The 9,708-nt window shown below is 32.5% G+C and overlaps 1 long non-coding RNA gene and 2 other non-coding genes across 6 annotated transcripts in view; all 3 read right to left on the minus strand.

Annotated features, from left to right (window-relative positions):
- Positions 1-506: 506 nt before the first annotated feature.
- LOC143248261 (uncharacterized) overlaps positions 507-9,708 on the minus strand; it is a 53,679-nt gene continuing 44,477 nt past the window's right edge. For 2 of the 4 annotated variants that reach the window (XR_013026854.1, XR_013026851.1), the window contains 10 exons: positions 9,526-9,546; positions 9,186-9,231; positions 8,227-8,253; positions 6,948-7,003; positions 6,231-6,261; positions 4,300-4,358; positions 3,901-3,940; positions 3,577-3,688; positions 3,202-3,228; positions 507-1,178 (listed from right to left, as the gene is read on the minus strand). This is a non-coding gene — a long non-coding RNA (uncharacterized LOC143248261). The remainder of the gene's footprint in view (positions 1,179-3,201; positions 3,229-3,576; positions 3,689-3,900; positions 3,941-4,299; positions 4,359-6,230; positions 6,262-6,947; positions 7,004-8,226; positions 8,254-9,185; positions 9,232-9,525; positions 9,547-9,708) is intronic. The other 2 variants (XR_013026857.1, XR_013026859.1) reach the window with 2 other exon arrangements.
- Positions 4,795-4,864, minus strand: LOC143233872 (small nucleolar RNA R38). The gene has a single exon (XR_013018367.1). It is a non-coding gene; the product is annotated as a small nucleolar RNA R38 (small nucleolar RNA).
- Positions 9,299-9,365, minus strand: LOC143233870 (small nucleolar RNA SNORD31). Its single transcript, XR_013018366.1, has one exon. It is a non-coding gene; the product is annotated as a small nucleolar RNA SNORD31 (small nucleolar RNA).

Here is a 9,708-nt window from a genome sequence, read left to right on the forward strand (position 1 = left end):
TTAACTAATACTCACTGTACATAACTGAGAATTTAATATTTAGTTCCACATCTTTTCTGCCTGGGGTTCTTCTAATTGTACTTGCTGCAGGGCCTTTATGCTTTCTTATACAAATCTGTATTTCATAATGAGGAAGGACAAATTAGGAAAATGGATGGTTTTAATGGGAAAATTAGGACTAAAGATCATTAATTTATGAATGTTTTAAACAATTACACCCTTTACACGAAATTTGCACTGACAGTTAAATTTATAACCTCTTCCATTAATTTAGGAGTTTTGTTCTAAGTAGTAGCTGTACTATTAGGACAATTAGAAGAAGCTAAATCACAAAAATCAGTTTCACCCATAGCTGAGTAAGAAGGTTAGTGCTTAACATGTTGGAAGTTTAGAAGTAACAATAGCTCTAGCAGAAACAAGGTTAACACAACAACTTCCCCCTAAATAATTTGTGCAGGAAAATTCACTTAACAAGAATTGTAGGAAATTTATAAACATACAACTTCTGTAAAAGACTTTTTTATTTTGTTCAAGAGGGACAAAGTAAACTGAGCCAAGCAACATTCAGAACATTTTAGAGTCTACCTTTTGTAAGCATAGTGAAAATAAGTTTATAGGTATTTACTAGAAAGTGATCTTTTTAAACTGAATTTAGGTGCAACATCTAAACAGTTGTAGATAACCCTAAGTTCACAGGGACAGGTTTTGAGTTGAGTTAAAGCTGCAGTTTCAAGAAAAACATTGAGGGTTAACCCTCAATATAACTTCAGACGATGCAAGTTCCTGTTACTTTAATTGTCCACCACCTAACTCGTACTGGTTGCTTCTCTCCCAACGATCCATCAAACTTTCTTCAAAGTGGTGGTATATGAGCATGCGGTGACCAGTGTTGAATTGATGTTGTTGCTTTTCCTTCCTAATCCCTTCTCATGAATGGAAACACGTAGTTTTAATACACATTGGAACAAATCTGCCCCACCTCTTTACTGTGGTCAAGAAATACCTGTCCTAGATGGTGGCTTTTGATCTTGACTTAAGTGATTCTCTGCAAGGCCATAGCAGTGCAAGAGTTCAGAACTGGCCCTTCTCTGCCTCCTTTGTTTTGTCTGAAGGATTGATGGAGTAATTAAAATTTTCTCCATAAGAATCTTAAATTCATGGACCTTCCACTTCCATTTCTAGAACAAAACATAGGGTATATTACACATTGCATGCTGGATTAAGCTATATTTTACACTACAATACAGAAATCAACTTTTGGTAAAGGTACTAAAACCTATTGACAAGATTCCAGAGCAAGTTGCTAGATTCAGAATGCAGTAACTGCTCTGCAGTATTGTTAAGACATTTGGATTTTGGTACCTTCCACCATCTCTTGTCTACATCAACATAAGCTAAGTGTAAAAGATAGTTTGATGAGTGGAAGTTTACTAGTAACCACCAACCTCCACCATCTAGTACATTATGCATTGTATTAGTACAGTATCAAAGCGATTTACCCCAATTTTTAGGACAAGAATATAGTAAAAACAGAAAAATACTTAACAGTTCAAACTAAGAAGTACTGGGAACCATCTTCAGAAGACCAGGTCATTTTCAATTTTATAATTATAGTACGTCCTTAAGATATACTTATGATTAGGGTAAGAAACAGATGAAGTAGGTTTTTATATTTACTTAAATGTTTACAGGATTGAAAGTTGGAATTTGGGCCAATGAGCATTATCTTTATGTTAAGGAAATTCTGTCATGGACATAGCCAAAATGCTTCATAACAAGTTTCTCTATATTTTATGGAATTATTAAAACTAGAGCCAAATGCATGATCATGTAGCAGGTTCCTCTCACCCAGCTTCATGTAATGTTGTAAAATTAAATGTTTTAGGTAGAGAAACTAACGTTAATAAAATGTTCTAGAAAAGGAAAGCAAGTTGCATACATTTGTGCTAGACATGAAAAAGCATCTTAATTTTGCATTTAATTACTCAAATATTTGCTTTTTCTTTAATACGGAATAAACAGTGGGAGGACAAGTTATAAACTATTGCACATATACAAGTTTGTGAAACTATACTAGGCAAACAAATTAAGTCTAAAAAGGATTACATTTTAAAAATAGGGGTACCTCAGTTCTAACTTAATCCATTCCAGAAGGCTGTTTGGAAACTAAATCAATTTTTCCCAAAAGAAACACTGTAAATTAATCCATTATACACCTTCAATTCTGAAGCATTTAAGTAAAAATGCTACTTTACTATTAGGCCTCCACATGACAGTTTACTTTTCAGGACATTTTTCTTAAAAACTCAGAATGGTACACAAGCAAAGGAAGTTTTAAGTGCGCACTTGCATTACTACATAGTTAGCCTGTCCATTAGCTTGTCCTAGCAGTAACTTCTCCTTGGCATTTTCTTCCAAAAGAGGCCTGTCTCACAGTTGAACACTTGTTAGGGAATAAAACCTTCAGCTTCTACATTGTTTAAATTCCCTAAATTTATCAGCAGCGTCTTTGTTAGAACTGGCACCCTCCCCATGTCTCATGACACTATGTATGCCACTTCTCTTCCTAAATTTTTCAAACCACCCCTACTAACCTTAAAGGCAGCACTCATTGCAGGGGTGTTTTTCAGGAGAACAGCTTTGCTTTCCCACAAATGGTCTCAGAAATGCTATCACCAGCTACCTGTTTTTCATTTACCAAATTAAATTTTTCTACCTCTTCCATTGTTTGTGATCTTTGTTTCATAAGCATTGTCACTCCTTTTGCAACATCAGCTCCTTTGATGACCTCATTTTTCAGTATGGTGCAAACTAGACTTTGCCCTACCAAACTGTGTAGCAAGGTCAGACACGCAAACACCATTCATACGTCGCTATGAGATCTTTAACCTCTATTGGGGCTCTAATAACGTTTCCTTTTGGTTTGCTGCTTCATTATCCTTTGACCCCATGGTGGTTTATTTAATCAGAATACTTAGAAAACCAACAAAAAGAAAAGCAGGGATGTGGACAGGTGTGGGTAAGATGTTTTGAGCAAGCTTGCCCTGGGCTGAAAATAGTCGAAAGGTTGTTCGGATTATCAGTTAGGTTATTTCAGGGGTTTGGGGCACGTTTGGTTGAGGAACAGTTTATTTTCTCTCAATGTTTGAAAACCAAGATACTACTGTCCAATCAACATTAAGTAATATTCATTATACATACCTTGTTTCCTTCCCAAGATATTAATTCCTGCAAAAAAAGAAATTACTATAATTAGTTGGTTTTTAATCTTGTGAATATTCTAATTGCCGACAAGAACGGGTCAGCATTATACAAACATTTTCATCATGTGACTCAGAGTGAGCTGATATTACATCCTACCCTCACTACCTAGTTGGAGCAAACTAGTTACCTCTCCCCTATGATGTTTAAGTTCATTCATGTACTGTTAGTTGCATGTACACTTACAATACATGATCTTGTATTTATAACTCCTATTATGCAAGTTCTACTTAAATTCAACTACCATTTGGCTAAGTACTAGTAATGGCAACATTTTAATAGTATTAAACAGTTGAGCTGTATAGTTAAAATCACCTGAAAAAGTATTCCTAGTGCACGATGAACTGGTCCATTTCTCACCAGCTCCGTAACATTGGAAACACCCTTAAAGAACGTGTTCTACAGTTTTTTCGCCACTCACATCAACCTTAAAAAGAAGGTTAAAAAGAATATAAGTTTAAATCACATCCACATTATTATGTTTTGTTTCACAAATATTTTAAAGCTCAGCTTTGTATTGAAATTAAACTAATCAATTTATTTCATACGAACGAGACTATTCACACATCACTGCTTTTAATATTAAATGTGTAGTTTTCCATAGATTAACAAATTTTTAGAATGTGTTAGAGGGATTACCTGTTTATATGAAGACTTCATCTGCTTCATGCTAAAGAAACTGTAAAGAAACAAGCAATTTGGATAATATTCAAAGAAACCTAAACTACTTCCAACTCTGATTAAATCAGTCTCAGATTCTAACAATTTCAACAGAAGGTTCAGTCATATGCTTGTCAAAAGATCATCACCAACATCAAAAATAAAGTTTTTTCCCAGTACAATTAAGAAAATTTACCACCCAACTGAAGTGTAATAGAAATTTATAGTTAACCAGTTTTACCCTTCTACTTGAAGTCAGAATATTCAAAACTTTAGTAAACTAGAACTTATGACAGTGCAAGGGTAGTTTTTTCTACAATACAACGAGTACCTAAGAAATTTACAGATAATATACACCAAATATGTAAAGCCACTAACCTAAGCCAGATGGAGAACTTGAAATCAAGGTTGAGGTCATGGCAGATATCCATTGTCCACTATATAAAGAAAAACCTTACAACATTGCTAAAAAATGCCTTTGATGTGTTACTGCAACCATTTCATTGGCAACTATAAGCTATTACTACAGTTTTGTTTATAGGCACAATTACAGCAGCCTGGAAAGAGTAGTTGCCTCTTTTGTACCGTTCATACTTAAACCCATTAAAGACGTTAAGAACTTATCGTATACTTTTTGGAAGATTATAAAGTCTACACTCAGATTCTAACAAATTTTCATAACATCTGTTTAACATGAAGACAGAAGAAAAAGACTATTGTACTTAAAATGCATTAAACTTCATACAAAAAAATTTTATTATTAATAGTACGTACTGTTGCAGGAAAAAGGCCCCTTCAAATCCATGAAATTATTCCTATTGTAAAGAATTCAAGTTACATTTACACTGTAGTTACTAACAGCATTACTGCTGCAAATGTCTCAGTTATATATTCTGTCTACACATCATCATCAGACAGGGATAACTGTTCATCACTGACACTACGAGTTTATTGTACTGCATACAGCTTATGCTGCTAGTAAACTAATTTACTAATTTAAAAAACACCTAAACAATTTGTGTCACATGGCATCTTAAATGTAGCATTACTTCAAGTTATTTACTTGATGTTAAATTAGTTTATTTTTGGACAAATGAAACTATTTACTGATATTGACAAGCTAGAATACAAAAACCTTTTATCTTTCCTAATTTCAGAGCAATCATTATTTAGTGAAAAGTGAAGAGTTGTATACACTTTTCTACACAAGACCTGAATAACCAGTCAGAAGCTCAGGATGTTCCCCTAGTGATTCAGACATTTTCAAATACCAGGGTCATTATAATAGACAAGCCTCTGCTAGCTAACATCACAGAAATTACAATGATTCACCACATGTACATTTGTTACAATATCTATGAATGTGAAAGTGACCACTCCTTTCTTTAGTGGACTATTTTGTTAAAGTTACATTTTCATGTTTCTTAAAACAGAAAAATAAAGTGTGGCAAACAAATCTTCTAAAGTTACTGCTTGCCTAGAGACTCAATATAGCTCCTTTAGGTCATTTCAAAAGAACATTTTGAAAGTAGCCAAGAAAAGCCACTGAAGAGAATAGATCTTTCAATTCATTATTTATGCTATAGACAAGTTTACATGAGGGAACATTCAATGCAGTAGAAGCAATATCAGGTTACTTGAGATTCTAGCTTATCAGTAACAAGCTCCTAACTTCCAAGAAAGTTGATAAACATTTTAATGTGAACCAGTGCTAGTACAGAAAATACTCAAGTTTAACATTTAAGATAAGAAAATAAATGGTTTTGTATTACATCTACAATTCAATATCAAATTTATAAATGTAAACTCACAAGTCACTCAAATTTTGAACAAAAGTCAAACATATGGCCTTTGACCCAAGACCATGAAGACTCAGCAGGGTTAAGTTAAATTTAATTTCTACCATTTAGTTATTTAAGCTTTTGTACTTTGTTAAGCTAAGCTTTTTTCTTGCTGTTTGTTTAGACAATTGTAGCATTAAGATATGAATTTGTAAAGAATCTAGCTCTGATTAACCTACAGTGTAGGAAAGAATAAACACTGAATAGAATATCTAACAATAAACTGCTTTTGTTGCTAAGAATATAATTCAATGCCACTGATTATCTTTCCAAGAGGATTGGCAGAAGAATGAAATTTTCTAAACACCAACCTTAAATTTAATTGTGCAAGTGCACTTTGACCCATCCATATTCAAAAGATTAATAGGACCCACAGACATGCAAGTAAACAAATATTCTGATGAATAAATACACGTGATTTAATTACAAGAAACTTACACCTCCAATCAACATTTAGCAACCACTTACTTTTACACCAAGTCACTTGCTTCCACTGTCCCTATAATATTAACAACAAATATTAATAAAAGTTAACCACAAACTTATTTGAATATTAAATGATTAGTAACTAGCCTCAGAACTACCTGTCAACACAACCATTCTGACTGGGGCGGTAAATATACATCTTTGGCTAATTAATGATACTTACAATTAATACTCTTAACTTTATCACATACCATCAAGCTATCATTAAAACAATGATAAACAGTAAAACACAACTTAACTAGCTTTTAAGGGTCTTTCTACTGCATAACTATACTTTAAACTTTAGTCACATTTGTTTCATGAAAACAGTTTTCACATTAAATATACACTCAACACAGAATTCTGATCATACCTAGGGGAGGGGCATTCATTTAATTAGTGGGTGCTGAAATCCACAAGGAAAAAGAATATTAAAAATGGATAACTATGGGTTATTTAAATTCACAAATAACAAATTCTCTGATCACTGCCACATGAACAGTGTTTATTTACCCAATTTGATATCCAGGTTATTGAAAATTTAGTTCTGAATACAACTGTATAAAAATGAGCAACTATACAAGAAGTTTACTAGAACAAGAATACTTTTAAAAAGACAAAAGATAACTATACATTTATATAATACTAGTAAACATGAAGTTTACTTATACAAAAATAACAATTAACTGAAAATCCTAAAGCCAAAATTTGAATATTTACATTTTGTGATTAGGTTTCACTTTGTTCCAGTGATGAAACACCGAAGATCTATATTCCTGTAATAAAAAACATTTAGTGACTACCAATGAAACCTGCATATTAAGTATTACAATATTAACTAGCCTCAGAACAATCAACATAACACTTCAGACTGAGGCAGTAAGTGTACATCTATTAATAATAGATGTAACTTATCTGTATCAAGTACAAACTAACATTCACTAAAATGTTAACAGTACAACATGCCTCATGCAGTCAACTAGACTTTAAAAAATATTTACAATAAACCCTACTGATTTTTAATTATGCTGTTGCCCAAAACATTTCTCACCTAAGAAAGAAGGCCTGCAGTTTGCATGATCTGGGTAAAGACATTTTAAGCATAATACACCTCAAAACATACAAAAAATAATTTCTAGAGCAGCCATTACATGCTTGAAATGTAATGAAGGATAACATTCAATTAACACATTTCAGCAATGGGTCTGTTATCCAAAGCAAGTTCCCATCCAACCTTACAGCTAACTTTTCAGTCCTTTCCCTGGCCCATTGATGTAAATTTTTTTGCAAGCCTTACAAAATATATGGCACACTTGCAATTAAATTGCTAGAGAGACCATACCATATACATCAAATCAGAAATCAAGGGGTTAAATTTAATATCTACGTTAATAAATGCAAAATGTTCCAAAATAAAGCCATCTGAAAGGCTCCTTATCCAGAATATCCCTACCCATAAAGATGAGGATACAACATATCCACAATCAACTGTTAGCTCATATAGAAATCTTGTTATAACTAGTGCTCTAAGTAACTTGCTACACATCTTGTACTTTTAACAAGATGTTCAGTGTACCCTTAACTTTAAATTTTTCAGAATTTAGTTCAATCTGACTTAACATTTTGTTAAAATGTCAGCTCATACTCGTAAATATAAACAATTTACTTAAGCTCAGCTTAACCCTCAAACACCAGTAATGTTGAAGGTAGCAACACCAATAAACTGCTGCCATTTATCTAACCTTTAACTAGTCCATACTCATTCATACACTGCTGCTACAACTCATTTAACTGATGTATAACATGAGGTTAATAACAGCTACTGTAGGAAGACCATGTTAAATATAAGTTAAGGTGCAGTGTTACATGCAGTTTAAGTGTGGCAGCAATCTACAAACACATCATCTGCAATAATTTACAGATAGCCATGAAACTGCCTTATATGATAATACATTAACACAAGGCAACAAGGAATATACAATAATAAAAAGTTCCCTACCTAGTTTAAGGTCCATCTGATGCAAAGCTGAAACAGAAAGAAACAAATCAACTTCCAAAACAAAGCAAGTTCACAAAACAGTCCTAAATCATGAGGTATCATAAATCAGAATATCATTTTGGGAACAAGATTCAACATCATTATTCTGAGAGCTAGGTCTGTCATCACATTTGCACCTCAGACACTTACTGACAATAAAATGTTCAGTATACATCACTATAAACATCCCTATAGAGAATTGTCAAATTTTGATCAACATTTATAAAAACTAGTTGAAAGGTCTGTAACAATAAACATGTAAATATGGAGAAGGTTTTTAATATTTTAACTAATCAGAGAACAAATTACCTCAATGACCATAGATAGATTAATTGGAATGAGAAAGTTCTACTACACAAACAGGACAAAAAAGGGCACTTCAATAAAGTAACAAGTACTTGTACACTGCATTAGTGTTAGCCAGACATGACTGGGAGGTCAATATAATAAAACGTATAATGTTGAGATTTAAGCTATTTAGATCAAGTATGTATTATCATTTAATCATTCTACAACAAAAAACAATTTATTTCTTATGTAAGGTGGATTGTCAGTCAAACTGACAGACCCAACAGTTAGAGTAGAAAGTAGCAGGAAATAACATTTTACTGAATACAAACACGAAATAGAACAGGTTTTAGAGATAACAAAAACAAGATTTTTGGGATAAAGTTTTAAATCATTATAAAATCACTTTACACCTGGACTAGTAATAAAATATACAATACTTTAGCAATTTCTTTGCCTACAAAAAGCTTGCAATTACTAAAATTTTACTATATTTTGTAAAGGTACAATACTGTATCAAACACATCATGGTTATAAGACAGCTTACTTAAATAGTCAATCATTTCTATACAAATTCATATACACATGTTTATAATAAACAACTCAAACCTCCCAATATTTAACATACATACCATTTGTACAACGATTAGATTTCACTTGGCTTTAGTACTTAAATTCCTGTAATAACAGAAAAGGAAATTAATTACCAACATACAGACCTGCATATTAAGTATTACAATACTAACTAGCCTCAGAACTACCTATCAACACAACAATTCAGACTGGGGCGGTAAATATACATCTTTGGCAAATTAACGATGTTTACAGAACATCCAAGTTATCTACAAAACTACCAAAACTCCCAGTTAAAATATCAAATGTTACATGATGTAATATTAAGACATTCCACATCTAGAAATACATCTTAAAATGTGTAATTCTTATACAAAAATAGCAGACAAAAAAAAGTACCTTTATTTTTGTCCAAGTAATCTGAAAAAAAACCAAAAAAACATTATTTTTAGTTGACAAAGAACAGATAAAACACTGAAACTTCTAAAAATTTCTCAGAATACTACATCTCATCAAAATATACAGAACAGGTCTGTTACATGCTCATCTTAGAAAACTTGGTATGTCCACTAAATGGTATGT

This window comes from Tachypleus tridentatus, chromosome 1, assembly GCF_004210375.1.
Source record: "Tachypleus tridentatus isolate NWPU-2018 chromosome 1, ASM421037v1, whole genome shotgun sequence".
Taxonomy (NCBI): Eukaryota; Metazoa; Arthropoda; class Merostomata; order Xiphosura; family Limulidae; genus Tachypleus; species Tachypleus tridentatus.